The sequence below is a fragment of the Cervus canadensis genome, chromosome 33 (genome assembly GCF_019320065.1).
Source record: "Cervus canadensis isolate Bull #8, Minnesota chromosome 33, ASM1932006v1, whole genome shotgun sequence".
NCBI lineage: Eukaryota > Metazoa > Chordata > Mammalia > Artiodactyla > Cervidae > Cervus > Cervus canadensis.
In genome coordinates this window covers 36,669,436-36,684,769 of record NC_057418.1, presented here as the reverse complement: position 1 = coordinate 36,684,769, position 15,334 = coordinate 36,669,436, and positions in this window count along the sequence as shown.

Genomic DNA, 15,334 nt, shown 5'->3' with positions numbered 1-15,334 from the left:
ATTTTTAAATGCAAACTCCAATTAAATTGTACTTAAACAAATAAAAGCATACCAAATGAAGGGAATGCATATTATTAAGGCTTTAGCAGCTTCCCTGGTGGCTCAGAAGGTAGAGAATCTGCCTGCTATGCAGGAGACCGGGGTTCATTCGCTGGGTTGGGAAGATTCCCCTGGAGGAGGGCATGGCCACCCGCTGCAGTATTCTTGCCTGGAGAATCCCCATGGACAGAGGGGCCTGGTGGGCTGCAGTCCATGGGGTTGCAAGGAGTCGGACAAAGCAGTAAAAATAAGACACACCAGAGAAGAAAGTGGCCTGATGCCTGCCAGGCTCCTCTGTCCACAGGAGCCTGGAAGCGCTTCCTCACCCACCGGCGTCTCTGGAAGCCAGAAAGACCAAATCACAGGTGTTTACTCGTGGAAACAGCACAGCTTAAACAAGGCACTCTTGATATGTGCAGGAATTCCCTGAGAAGTGGGAAGCTTGGGTCAGCTTTTGTGATAATGGTGTTACAGGTCTATGCGCAGAAACTCCAGCTCTGATTATTCATGATTATACACGAGTGATAGGTGAAAAATAAAGAGAAAATGTAAGTTTAGAGTGCACAGCTGTGAGAGGGGCCTGAGGAGCCGACCTGCTGGACCTGGGGGCCCGAGGAAGTGGATCTGCGGGGAGCTGGGTCCTGTCAGGCCGAGGACTCCAGAGCACGCCCCAGGAGGAGAGGGGGCCTTGATGCATCCTCCGGCCTAGAACTGGGCTGAGCCCCGCAATGGCTGCCTCTGGGAGACCTTCTGTCCAGACCACACTCACTCCAGGAGGAGTGGGCCAGGGCAAGGCCTGTGTTAGCCAGAGACAGGGGTGAGCAGAGAGGCTCCAAGAGACCAAGGGAGATGGCCCCCAACTTGGGGTGAGCTGACAGACCCCAAATGCCAAGGCCCACGTGTAGACCAGCTGCTGGAGGACCCTCAGAAGCAGCAATCTAAAGATGAACTCACTCTAGGAAAAGTAGAGCATTCTAGAAAAAGTTTGAAGTGTTTGGGAAACTTTAAAAAAAATTATTTATTTACTTGGCTGAACCGGATCTTAGTTTTGGCATGTGGGATTGAACCCATGGCCCCTGCACCGGGAGCTCGGAGTCTCAGCCGCTGGGCCACCAGACAAGTCCCAGTGTTTGGGAAACTTAAGGGAATATATGATGAAGTAAAATCCACAAAGAACTCAAAGTAATAAAGGAACATATTTATAAAGAAACAAGAGATTCTAGAAATGATCCATGTGGGCATTGACGTAAAAAAACCACCATAGAAGGAAGAAAAGTGCTGAGAAGGACGTCTGGAAAGCAGAATGGGGAGAAAGAGGCTCCTAAACGTAAGCGTCTGTGAGCCTCAGCTTGGCTGGTGGAGTTCCATCTCATCAGCATTCCAGGGGACAGGAAATGCAGAGGAGGCATAAACGCTGGGGAGTTTCCAGAATGGGAAAAATGAGTCTGCAGCTTAGAAGAATCTCAGGCCTGGAGCAGGTACAAAGTAGTGGAACTACAGGGCGAAGGTCAAGGTGGAAATGTTACCGGTTACCTGGCAACAGATTAAAAACAGGGAAAAGGGTAGAATCAAAGACAGGTCCCGGGTTTGGGGGAACAAACTGTCCCCGAGGACACGGATGCTGGCCACCGGCCCCCTCCCCTGTGTTCTGCACGCCCTCTGCGGTCACACCGGTTCTGGTTCCTCACCCAGGCGCGTGTGGGTGCGTGTCTGCAGCGGCCCCGCTAGGACGTAGGTGTGCACACCGGTCAAGTCACGGGGAGCCACTGTCACTGGAGCTACCTCATCGCAACATCGCTTCCTGGGAAGCTTTGTTTTTCAGCTGCTTCTTCCAGAAGCACTTCAGTGATACACACGGGCGTCATAAGAAGGCGCTCTTCCTTCCCCCACCCCCGTGCCCCAGCTCAGCGGTTACCACAGGCCTGCGTCATGGACCCTCTGCCCTCTTCTCTCATCCCCAGATTATTTCAAAACAAGAACCAAAAAATAAATAAACCAGAAAACTAGACGTATTGATTCATTACTATCTTAGATGTAGTAATATCTTCAGAAGACAAGGATTACTAAAAATTAAAATACATCAGTTCAGTCGCTCAGTCGTGTCCGACTCTGTGACCCCATGGCCTGCAGCACGCCAGGCCTCCCTGTCCATCACCAACTCCCAGAGCTTACTCAAACTCATGTCCATCGAGTCGGAGATGCCATCCAACCATCTCATCCTCTGTCGTCCTCTTCTCCCGCCTTCAATCTTTCCCAGCATCAGGGTCTTTTCCAGTGAATCAGTTCTTCACAACAGGTGGCCAAAGTATTGGAGTTTCAGCTCCAGCATCAGTCCTTCCAATGAGTATTCAAGACTGATCTCCTTTAGGACTGACTGGTTGGATCTCCTTGCAGTCCAAGGGACTCTCAAGAGTCTTCTCCAACACCAAGGTTCAAAAGCGTCAATCCTTTGGCGCTTCAGCTTTCTTTATAGTCCAACTCTCACATCCATACATGACCACTGGAAAAACCATAGCTTTGACTAGGTGGACCTTTGTTGGCACAGTAATTAAAATGCATATTCCCCTAATATTATTGTCATACTGTGAAACTGAACAGTCATTCCTTAAAGTCATCAACTATCCACTCAGTGTTCACATCTCAGAGGGCTTTTGAAACGTGTTTCCTCTGCCTGATCCCAGACGCAGTCAAAATGCAGGGCTAGGACCTGATTCTGGGAGCCAGGTCAGATCACCCCTGGCCCAGATGACCACCGAGGTCCTTTCTGACCTTGAGACTATGACTTTCCCAACGCCACACGTCTGCAGTGACACCTCTTCTTTCTCCTGGGTGAAGCTGGTTCCCTTGTATCACTGAACTAGCCTGGAAATCGGTTTTTATGTGTGTGGTCAGAGGTGCTAGAATGAGCAGGTTGTTGGGGAAAGTCAAGCCCTTAAGTGTGAGGTCCATTTCTGAATTATAGGTAGTGGACGGGGTCCTTGTAACTCTCTTGAGGCACAGTTCCCTCAGTGAAAAATAACTTCCTGATGGCAGTGACCCCAACAACCCATCTTATAGAGCTGAGCGCAAGCTTTAAGTTAGAGTTAGGCATGTGAGTGTCTTCTCCAAGTGCCTGTGGGTGTAGCAACATCTTCATTTTAGGTTTGAATGCTGGCATGTGCGTGTTCAGTCCTGTCCACTCTTCGTGGCCCCATGGACTGTAGCCCACCAGGGTCCTCCGTCCATGGGACTCTCTAGGCAAGAATACTGGAGGGGGTCGCCATTCCCTTCTCCAGGGAGTCTTCCCTACCCAGGGATGGAATTCCCATCTCCTGCATTGCAGGCAGATTCTTTACCCACTGAGCCACCTGGGAAGGCCATTGAACGTTGGCCCTGCAGGGTGTTAAATAGGTACATGAAGAGAAGGAAAGTCTAGGGGAAAAAAGAAAATGTTTTTTTAAATAGACTTGGATGGAAGTGAAACAGTACAGAAGTATTCATGCTTATGTGTGTGGGAAAAAAAAACATTAAATTTTAACTTTGTATGCAAATTTGAATTATTAAAAGAAACTACATTAGCACTTCTGTTTGTGCAGAGTATTGAAGCAAGCCTTGGGAGGTTTTCAAGCCATAGCATGTGTAAGAACTGACTGACTATTGTCCTTGCTTGGGCTATGGTTCATTGTGATTGTTTTCACTGCAACACTGCAGTCGGTTAGTACCGTAAATGTTTAAACTCTGCATCCTAGACGTGGGGGAGAGCAAGCGCGCATGCTCACCCTCTCCTCTTAAGTTCCTCAGCCACCTTTCCAGCTGGCTTCCACATGCAGGATTCAGGGTGTCTTGCTGCCCATCCCCCCGCTTCCCTGCAGCCCCCTCCCCCCTCCACACCCCATCACAGGCCTCCTGGGAAAGCCTGGCTTAGGGGGTGCCCCTCTGGCCTCACTGTCCTCCCTGCCTTCTGCTCTGTCCTCCTGGGCTCCCAGTCTCACAGCTCTGGTTGTGACTCTCCCCACCTGAGGGCTCCGTCCCCGCACCCTCTCCCCAGGTCAGACTGTCTCCATCTTCCCAACACGCTGCTCTGGTCGTATCTCTGTCTGGACTAATAAAACCAAGTCATCCGAGTTGACAGCCCAGGTCCTTTTTTAGCTCAGTTCCTGCTGCCTCAACCTGTGAGTTCCGGGCAGGTTGTCCCCGACTCCATCTTCCAAACACCCTCTGCCCTGTACCTGCCAGCTTCACGCTTCCCTCCAGGGGGAAGGCCCCCTTCAGACCCAGCGCTGGGGACCCTCACCGTCCCCCTTAGACCTTAGCACGGAGGACTGGTTTCTGTTTTCCTCTCCCAAACGTGCAGAACGTCGCCTTGCACGTGGGAAGTCAGGCGGCCCACGGGACTTGCTTAGGTCAACGAAACCGTGTATACGTCAAGTGTATCTCTTCTGGGAGGAGGAGCCGTGAGTGACCATCCAGCCCGTTTGCCCTGCCCGCGGTGACTTAGTCCATGTGGGAACGAAGGTTTCATAAAGCCAAGCAGCCGTCTCAGCCCCAGCTGACCCTGCAGGGTCTCTGAGCCCCGTGGTGGGTGTGAACACAGCAGTTTAGGGCCGCTTATTACCAGGGCACAGCCTGGCCTGTCTGCAGAACCGTCATCGACTTTCAGACACAGGTGGACGCCCCCTCCCACCGGAAGTGGTCCCGCACCAACCAGACTGCGGGGTCCCCCCCACCCGCCGTGGTCTGTCCCTCTGTTTGTGGTCATAACCCGGGGTGACCCTCGCTGAATGTCAAACTGCCGCTGGCTACTAATGCGGAACCCTCTTTGTTTTCAAAGTTTCTTTTTGACCTGTGGACCTTTTTAAAGTCTTTATTGAGTGTGTTACAATATTGCTTCTGTTTTATGTCTTGTTTTTTTAATAGTCAAAATGGACAATGATTTTATTCATTTAAAAAGATTGTTACTTGCTTATACATTGATGCTTATACATTGATGTGGACCAAAAATCAGAACTATTTACAAAGGTATTGTAAGTAGTCTTATTTCTATTTCCCACATCCAACCCCCCTTCCATGTAAGTAAACTATTTTTTAAATTTTTTTAGTATCCTTTGTATTTCGAGAGTGTTTATGCACATACAATTAAATTGCTTTTTCTACATTTTTACACAAAAATATCCACTCTTCTTCATCATGTAACGGTATATACTATGGATAGTTCTATATCAATACATGGTATTTGTTTTTTGGACCGTGAGGCGTGTGGGGTCTCAGCTTCCCAACCAGGGATGGAACCTGCACCCCTGGCATTCGAAGGTGACGTTCTAACCACTCGGCTCCCAGGGAAGTCCCCTGAACTTTTTTCTGAAAGCCAGTTTACGTGTCTGAATATTAGACATGATGCCTCGGAAGCGCGACGGATGAATGAGCTGCACAGACGCAGAGCTCCCTAGATGGAAAACCTTCCCACTGACGCTGTTTTCTCTTCTTGGCATAGGAAATGCACAACCCTAAAGTAGTCCCAGAGGATGAGATTTTATTTTTGTTTTTCTGCAATTTATAGAATAATTACAAGACTGAACAGATAAATTTCTCTGCCCAATATTTTTACCAGTTTGATTTCTTCTAAATAAGGTGCAGATATTCATTTTTAAGGGTAGTTAACAAAGCAAACCATAGCTATAAATAATTTGATAACATTATTACACAATAATATTCTTATATTTCTAAAAAAAATTCAGATTGATTTTATATAAATTTATAAAAAATCAATTTTAAAAAGCCAATTATGTATCAGAAAAGTTGAAAATCATAGACTGAACAAGTTTAGTTGTTCATATAATGTCTCCAATTACCTTTGACCTGAGTATCTAACTGTTTTGAAATGTGGGACAATTTTTGGTTTCAAGGGTTTTTCTTTTTTCTTTTTCTTTTTTTGGTTTGTTTAATGCATACTTAAATATCAGGGATAGAATGAACAAATATAGAGTAACTCACATTTTATATAGCTATTGTTCAGTTGCTCAGTCGTGTCCAACTCTTTGCGACCCCATGGACTGCAGCACACCAGGCTTCCCTGTCCATCACCACCTCCCAGAGTTTACTCAAACTGATGTCCATTGATGATGGACATGAGTCTGGTGATGCCATCCAACCATCTCGTCCTCTGTCGTCCCCTTCTCCTCCTGCCTTCAATCCTTCCCAGCATCAGGGTCTTTTCCAATGAGTCAGCTCTTTGCATCAGGTGGCCAAAGTATTGGAGCTTCAGCTTCAGCATCCAAGGGGTTAAGGTGATGGACTAGAAATCCATTGGGGTTTCCCTGCTCAGGTTCATATCGTGTAGACTGTGCAGACTATGGTACCCTTCCCCAGGGAGAGATCAATCAGCCTCAGTCCTTCCAATGAATATTCAGGACTGATTTCCTTTCGGATTGGCTGGATGGATCTCCTTGCAGTCCAAGGGACTCTCAAGAGTCTTCTCCAATACCACAGTTCAAAAAGCATCAGTTCTTCATCACTCAGTTTTCTTTATGGTGCAACTCTCACATCCGTACATGACCACTGGAAAAACCATAGCCTTGACCATACAGACCTTTGTAGGCAAAGTCATATCTCTGCTTTTTAATATGTTGTCTAGTTTTGTCATACCTTTTCTTCCAAGGAGTAAGCATCTTTTAATTTCATGGCTGCAGTCACCATCTGCAGTGATTTTGGAACCCAAGAAAATGAAGTCAGCCACTGTTTCCATTGTTTCCCCGTCTATTTGCCATGAAGTGATGGGACCGGATCCCGTGATCTTTGTTTTTTGAGTGTTGAGTTTTAAGCCAGCTTTTTCACTCTCCTCTTTCACCTTCATCAGTGAAATTGCTCAGTCATGTCCAACTCTTTGCGACCCCATGCCGGGCTCCTCCTGCCAGGCTCCTCCGTCCATGGGATTCTCCAGGCAGGAATACTGGGGTGGGTAGCCATTTCCTTCTCCAGGAGATCTTCCCGACCCAGGGATTGAACCTGGGTCTCCACATTGTAGGCAGACGCTTTACCGTCTGAGCCGCCAGGGAAGGTGGAAGGAATTTTTATATTCGGTAGAAGGAATTTGTTGTTTGGATAGTAAATTCTTCTTATGTGTTAACACCTCCCGAGACCATGACTTTTTCACTAGGCTAGCAGAGAGCCGCAGCGTGGTCAGGAATACATACATCTCTAACTCAGCAGCACCAGGTAAATGTGTAGTTTCACTATGTCATGGATGTAGTTCCCATGAGAAACTATTATTCCCATGAGAAGTATTATTAGTGTCTTTAAGACAGTAATGTCAGCAGTTTATTATGAGAGAATTTTCTATGGTTGAGTCCTTCTGTTTCCATTGGGATTCTGGAAATGGATTGTTTTTGTTTAATAAGATTTTTTTCAAGAAGCAATTTTTAATTATAAATTTCCCTATATCATTATTAACTGAAGAAGACAGGATTGCAGTTTGAATTTCAGTATATATAGTAAATTGACAACAAATGATGGGAAATGTTGAGTATCTGAGAAAACAAAGAGACTCACATTATTAGAGTGGAAGATGGGCTTTATTGGTATTTTTCAGGAAGTTCAGCAAATTTTTTAAAAATAGTCACTTTATCGAAATATAATTCACATACTATAAAATTCACCCTTACGAGTGTCCGTTTCAGTGAGTTTTCATACACTCACAGAGTTGGGCAAACGTCACTAGTAACATCAGAACATCTTTTTACCCCAAACCCGTTAGCAGTCAGTCTTCAGGTTGCCCAACCCCCGCAACCGTAGTGAACACTAACCTTCCTTCTCCACTTGGATACCTGCTTCTGTCTCTGCTTTGATGCCTATTCTCCATGTTTCATTTAAAAGGCGTCATGCCATATGTGGTCTTTAGTGACTGGTTTCTCTCACTTAGTATGTTTTCAAGGCTTGTCTGGGTTGCAGAACAATTTTGTTTTAAAATGAAAAAGATTACCATACAAATCTTATACTATGATCAAAATATAACCATTACAATAATAGACTCAGTTATTCCTGCCCAGTGTGTTTTCTACATAAGGTGCTAATATTTATAATATAGCATTTTATAGAATGCTATATTTATATTTATATTTATAGAATTTTATAGATTAAAACATTCTCGCCTTAGTTCATTTTGTTGAAAGGGGAAAAAAAAAGTTGCAGGGTAATGATGTACAAATTATTCTTGGTTGATAGAAAATTGTCCTAAATTATTAAATATAACTTAAAAATTGGATAATATATTTGGGATGATGTAATTATTAAATTGTAAGCTTTCATTAAAAATAGAGGGTAACATATCTTGCTTTTCTAAGCAAATTAGAAACGTGAAACTTCACAGCTAACCTGAGAAGCTTTAATTTGGAAACATTCAGGCCTGAGATTTTATGAGATGCCAAGATTCTACTCAAGTCTGGAATATTTACAACACACACATCTGGGGAGGGGAGAAAATGAAGATTGCAGTGGGTCACAAGGCAATATCTTGACTGTGGCGGTATTTTTATGGGTGTGTACATACGTGAAAACTAAAAAAAATATGGTCTTTAAATATGCGCAGTTTATTGTCTGTCAATTATACCTCAGTAAAGCTGGCGAAAAGATTCTCCCCTATCGGAAACCCCAGCCGTGTCGTATGTCTACTCAATGCTGCTTCTTGGTCACCGTGGTTTCCTGTGTGGTTTTCACTTCTTGAAGTAGTTAGGCTTAGGCAAAACTCTGGCTACTTTTTTCTTTCTGATCCTTTTTAAGGAGATTTCATCTTGGCAATTTTGCTGCTTTTTTTTCATGGGCAAATATAGCACAAACATGTTAGAAGTAAATCAGCAATCAGTATTGGAACTAGAACATACATTTCAACTGTGTAAAATCTTTCTCTGTGTCTAGAAATGAATTATACTCTCTAAATGTAATTTTTTTTTTGAAAAAGTGTTGTCTGGTAAGAAATCCCTGCAGAAATGCACACATAATAATGACTTAGAAATTTTGTTTAGAGACCAGAACAATCAAGCTATTGAGAAATATTAATATAATATTATTGGCTTTGCAAGAAAAAAAAATTGCACGATGTGCCCACACTCAGGTGCCACATTGCGTAGTGCTGAAAGTGGCCTGGTCTGAGGAGTCCAGGGCTGGGGGCCGAGTCCCGAAGCTGGAAGCAAACTGGGTCAGGATGTGCTGTCTCTGCTACAACTCTGATTCCCCTGCTGGTTTTCCTTCTGTATTTCATGTCCGACATGTGAAAAACGCAGGATGGTGGTGCCAGGCTGTGAGGCCTGTTTAAAAGCATTGACAGTAATAGATCTGTCACTGAAAAATCTAGATACTCAGGAAGCTAGGAGGGAAGCTCTGGCGTTTGTGGTCTGCTGCCTTTTTGTATTACGAGTTCTCACTCACGTGGAAGGGTGCTGAGCAGCTGTCTGGTAGAGACAAGTGCAGGAATCAGACCCACTCGCATTGGAATCCTGACACTTCAGCTTCAGCTTTGTGACTTTGAGCAGCTCGGACGCCTTCCTCGGTGTTTAATTTGTTCTTGTTGCTGTTCACTCACTAAGTCATGTCCTACTCTTTATGACCCCATGGACTGCAGCACACCAGGCCTCCCTGTCCTTCACCATCTCCTGGAGTTTCTCAAACTCATGTCCATTGGGTCAGTGATCATCCAACCATCTCATCCTCTGTCGTCCCCTTCTCCTCCTGCCTTCAATCTTTACCAGCATCAGGGTCTTTTCCAAGGAGTCAGTTCTTCACATCAGATGGCGAAAGTATTGGAGTTTCAGCTTCAGCATCAGTCCTTCCGATGAATATTCAGGGTTGATTTCCTTTAGGATGGGCTGGTTGGATCTCCTTGTGGTGTTTGATTTATGTATCTATAATAACTGGAATCAGATTGCCCACTGTTGGGACATGATTCTCGCACTGATGGAGCACTGACGTACTTTGTCACAGCCATCTTTCCCAGGATGAAGGCGGAGCAAACAGTTTGGGGGGATGGCAGCTCCCTCCATCGAGTCCCAAGGGGTGGGTTTTCACTGTTGTTTGTAGTAGACACAGTGTCTCCCTCTGGAGTCCAGGGCAGGTTGCTTGTAGCCCATCATAAAAGATTGGGGGACCCTGGGCTTGGAGTTGGTCCCCTGGGACGCAAACGCCCAAGGGACTTGGGGGTGGGGGACAGAGGCAGGCATGGAACTCAGGCTGCTTGTTGTGCTGGGCGTGGCCGGCCCTTTGACTCTGAGCCTGGATGCTCTGTCTTCTGCCAGCTTCCCTGGCACTGTGCCAGGCTAGCCCACCAGCTTCCATGCAGGGTGAAGCCTCACCTTCTGCCCGCCACTGACGCTCACCTTCAAGTTTTTGGGAGGATGGGCGGAAGCACTCAATCACCCTGGCAAATGCTAGTCTCTCAAAGTCATGCTCCCTTCCTCTCTGACACCAAGAGCTATTTTTTTCACTATAAATACTTGTCAACTCATCACTACTCCTTTTAGGTTTCAGTTGATACCCGCAATTAGATTCAAGTTCCGTATCCTAATTATACCTACAGGACACACAGACAGATGAAAAGGATGTGCATTTTCCAGCGTTTTTCTCGCAGCTCAAGTCGGCTGTTCAAGTATCTCCGAGGGTAGACTGAAGCTTTCCCTGCCGGGTGGTACCCGAGTATCTGGCATCAGGACCTATTTTAAATGTCTTCCATCAAATGTGCACCTTGTATAGTACAGCATGTTTGTTTTAAAAATATGCAAGCAAAGAATGTCCATCGTGCATTAATTCTGTCCTGTGTTTCTTGTTGACAGGAAATAGGCGCGTAGACTAGGACCAGATCATGAAAAGAAGAATGAGAACTCATTCTCATGAAGGTACCAGCTGACTCCCAGGGCTCACCACGGCACCGCAGTATGACCCGAAAGTAACCGTGACCTGTTCTCGGGGTGGATTCTCCTGAGAGCCTCACAGGTGCTGTGGCGACTTCCTCTGTTTCTAGTTCCCATTTGAAATCAGGGCGGAGGCCTCCCACCTTCTGTGACTGCATCCTTGCCTGCTGGACCTCTGCCAATATGGGATATTGATCGTATGTGAGACCACTGCCCGGCAAGAGTTCACAATGCTTAAGAATTCTTGCCAGAGCTCATAAAAAATTTCACAGAGAAATCATGAAATATCAAACCACGTGATATAGCACTTCTTTGTCAAAATGTTTCGTTGTAACTTCTGTTTAAGGAAAGCATCCCAAACCACCCAACTGTGCTGAGAACACAGCGCCGCTCTCGCCCGTTCTGGACGTTTCGCTCGAAGGGGCTCCTCCCCGCCTCCCCTCCCTCCGTGTCCGCGTGGCCCTGCCCACGTCTGTGTAAACACCGCCTCCATAGAACTCTCCTCGGTCTAACCCTTAGCGGCGGGCCAGCCTTTCTGGCCCAGAGCCCACTGGCTTAGACTTGTATACCAATGTGGTGTGAAAAAAAGACAGAGAAATTGATTTCCCAGCTCTGGGCATCAGGTGGGTGACGCCCTTAGTGAAGAAGGGGAGGCAGAAGGCGGCCGGCTGGGGTCACCCTGACCGGCCACAGGGTGTCTACTGTGGGGGGGCCACCCTGGCGCTCAGGAGCCTACGTGGCCCGGCGTCGCCGTCCCCACCCCCACCTTCGCCCCAGCCCCCGCCCCCACCGCAGAGCCGCAGCTCGGGACCAGAGAAACCCCGGAGCAGCCCAAGCTCTCTCTGCTCCTTGAAAGGTGTGAAGGCCCCAGCCCCGCCCTCCTGCCCCATCACCCTTCCACGCCTCTAGCTGCGTCTTCCATCGCCCTTTCCCGGTCCCCATGTCCCTGGCTTGCCCGTCCTCCACCCCACGGCGTTCTGCACCGCAAAAGGCCGGCTCCGGTCCTGCAGCAAATGGAACCAAGTTTGCAGAAAGGGGAGTGAAGGGGAGTGAACCAGTGGATGGAGCCGTGGCCTCTTGCCAGGCTGGGGCCTCCGTGGGCTATAGCTTCTCCACTGATCATGGAGTTAGCAGAACTCTAGATGAATCCTGGGGGATCCAGCGCTGATGGACGCAAGGAAGAAGGGAAGTCTGGGACTTCCCTTGCCCAAGGAGGGCAAGGATACTGTTCAGAAAGATGCAGGAAGCCTTCGGGGAGAGTCAGGGAAGGGCCGTCGGGGTCCCCAGGGGGGACCCGGCTCTCGGGTTTATCAGGTTCGGAACTCATGGGCGACCAGCAAGGACAGCTTCTCCAGGGAGTCAGGCTTGGTGAGTTTTGTTTCCCTACTAGTTGGGAGGTTGGGAATTAGACTTCAGCTCTGCGGAGTGTGAAGGAAAGAGTGGAAGTCGAATCAGAAAGTGCAAGGTTTTAAGAAGTTTGGTGGCAAAGGCATCAGAATAGGAGGGCGGAGTCTGAGGATTTCCAAGGAGGCATGATGAAATACATCCACGGGCCTCAGAGGAGTGCAGAGCGGGGTGAGGACGCAGAGGAGACGGGGAGGGAGCGCCTGCCCCACAGTCTCCCCTCTGGCCGGACCTCCGTGCGCCGAGTCCCGCGGCGGGGCTGGGGGGTCTCTCCAACAACAGCAGAGCCCCTCGGCTTCGGAGTTTCTCTTTATCCTGAGCCTGCTCTGTCCTGAACTTCCCTTCCCTCTCTCTAATTCCTTAGCCATCACGTTTCTTAGCCCACAGCTGAGAGATGAAATCTATTAAAGAAACATACAGCAAGAAGTATGAGGAAGAAGAAGAAAAGCTATAGAAAGAACAAATACAGGATTTTAAGGTCACCGAAGTCTGGAACCATCGACTGTGGGTTCGAAGCACCCTCTCTAATTCAATGGCTTTAAATGACATAATTGTCCAAAAATTACTCTCTTAACAAAGACACGGAATCACACACTTAGAGAAAGGTTAAACTGGGATGTGTTTCAGAATGCAGAAAAAAAGGTTTCACACATTACAAGCTGTCTAAAACAGAAGTATTCGCCCCTCTCCCTCCACATCCCCCCCTCCAGGTTGTCACAGAGCACGGGCTGAACTCACTGTATCACCCAGCGAGTTCCCGCTGGCTGTCCGTCTTACACATGGTGATGTGCACGTCTCCACGCTGCTCTCGGTTCATCCCGCCCTCTCAGCACACACCCCCCTCCCCCCGCCCGGTGTCCCCATGTCTGTCCTCGTGTCTGCATCTCCCCGGCTGCTCTGCAAGGAGGTTCATCTGCACCAGCTTTCTGGATTCCTGTTGTCGCGTGGCAGAAACCACCACAATATTGTAAAGCAATTATCCCCAATAAAAAAATTTGATGCGAAGAGCTGACTCATTGGAAAATACCCTGATGTTGGGGAAGATTGAGGGCAGGAGAAGGGGACGACAGAGGATGAGATGGTTGGATGGCATCACCGACTCAATGGACAAGAGTGTGGGTGGACTCCGGGAGTTGGTGATGGACAGGGAGGCCTGGTGGGCTGGAGTTCATGGGGCCGCAAAGAGTCGGACACGACTGAGCGACTGAACTGAACTGAAAAAAATTTGTAAAAGTATTAGCCCTTAAGGGAATAAGTTTCCATTGTTTAGAAAAATAAATCGTGTGAAACCGTTCAGTCTCTAGTAATGCCCACCAAATAACGTATCGGCACCCCGGTGCGCACAGGATGGACCGGTGTTCACAGGTGGTGTGGAGGGGAGCAGTGGGTCTGGGTGGTGGGACTGGAACCTGTGGCTTCGGGGCCCTGGATCTGCACACCCGGTCCCACAGGCTGCCAGCATCACGGGCTGGACCCTCAGGGGTCCCCTGAGCTGTCCCAGGCCCTCTTTTCAAGAAAAAAGAAAAAAACTTTTTAATGGACGACTACTTGCCAGTTTGGGTAACTTGAAACTTGGTTCAGTTTGTTACCAAATTAAATTTAGGTGTTTCAGGCAAACGTATCCAACCTTAGGAGCGCTGCCTTTCAGTTTTCCTCTGAAGACCAGTAGGTTTAAAGAGCAACATTTGCCGCTGGGATCCCTGCCCTGACAAGGAGCCTCCAGTGAGTCTGGGACCAGAGGTCCCGCCTCCTTGGAGGGATCCTCTCTGACCCCACCCAGAACTGTCTTCGTCTTCTCTGCTTTTCTCACTGTGGCTTCTTGGGTGTGTCTTCTGGGCTAGAATATAAATGTTTCCAGAACGTAAAAGTCTCCACCTGCACACCGCCTTTCCTCTGTCACAGGGCCCTTCCCGTGACCCTCAATGTGCTCTGGGTGTGTAGTTAATACTCAAAGACGCGATCCGATTGACCTGCGGAGCCTGGCCTGAAACCAGGAAAGCCGGCCTGTCTAGAGCGACAACATGCCGTTTCGACGACAGTCAGCACACTGCTTGCTTGCTCCGTCTCACCCGCAGCTGACCGAGACTTCTGCACCGAAGCAGATGAGCCTGCTGATGGCACGCGGAGGCGCGAGGGAGGCAGCTGCATGGCCAGAGCGGCACTCGGCGGGGCTCTGAGCGCCTCCGTGGGGAGGCCCTGCCTCCCCGGACGCCTCTGGGGTGGCTGAGGGGCACAGGACGTGTACCCCAGCTCCCTAGGCTGCCAGACGGCGCCAGAGAGGGCTGGCCCCTTCTCCCACTGTCTGCTCCTGTTTGCTCTGCACGGCTGAGACAGCCGCATCTCTGTCACAAAGCGAAGCTTGAAAGAGTGAAGGTTATGGTTAGAATCTGAATCACCAGGACACTTAAAGTAGCTCATTCCAAAGATGGGGAAAATCTAGTTATTGATCTGAGTCATTCTCCACAAAAACAAATTCACACGTTGAGCAATTCAGACAAATGAAGGGTGAAGGTTAAATAATCACACCTGGACTCAGAATCTGACTGAACAAACTATCTCCAAAGACGGAGGCCTTGAGGACCACGGGCAAGATTTGAGTTCTGGTTCGCTTGGCTGGTGAAAATCACTTAATGTCTGGAACTTCCGTTTCATCTCAGAAGGCTTTCCATCTTCATCCATAAGGGGGACGGTTTATTTATTCGTCGGTCCTACACTTTTCTGGAACTCTCCCCTGAGGGGTAAGCCCCGCGTTCGGCACTGCATGCGTGTTCAGAGCACGGGCACCTCTCCCCGCTCACGTCAGGACCCGTGGTGAGCCCGCGGGACGCCGCTCCTGTTTCCACCTCAGAGTCAGATGCTGGGGCTCGCAGATTGGAGTTTCGGTCAGACGTGTGCACAACCCCCCGGGACCGCGTCCCCTCAGCGGGCCCGGCATAGAGATGGCCCAGGCCGGGACGACCATCAGCCCTGCAGGGAGGGGCTCAGAGGGCCCTGAGCCTCTGTCTCCTGGTCCACGGAGA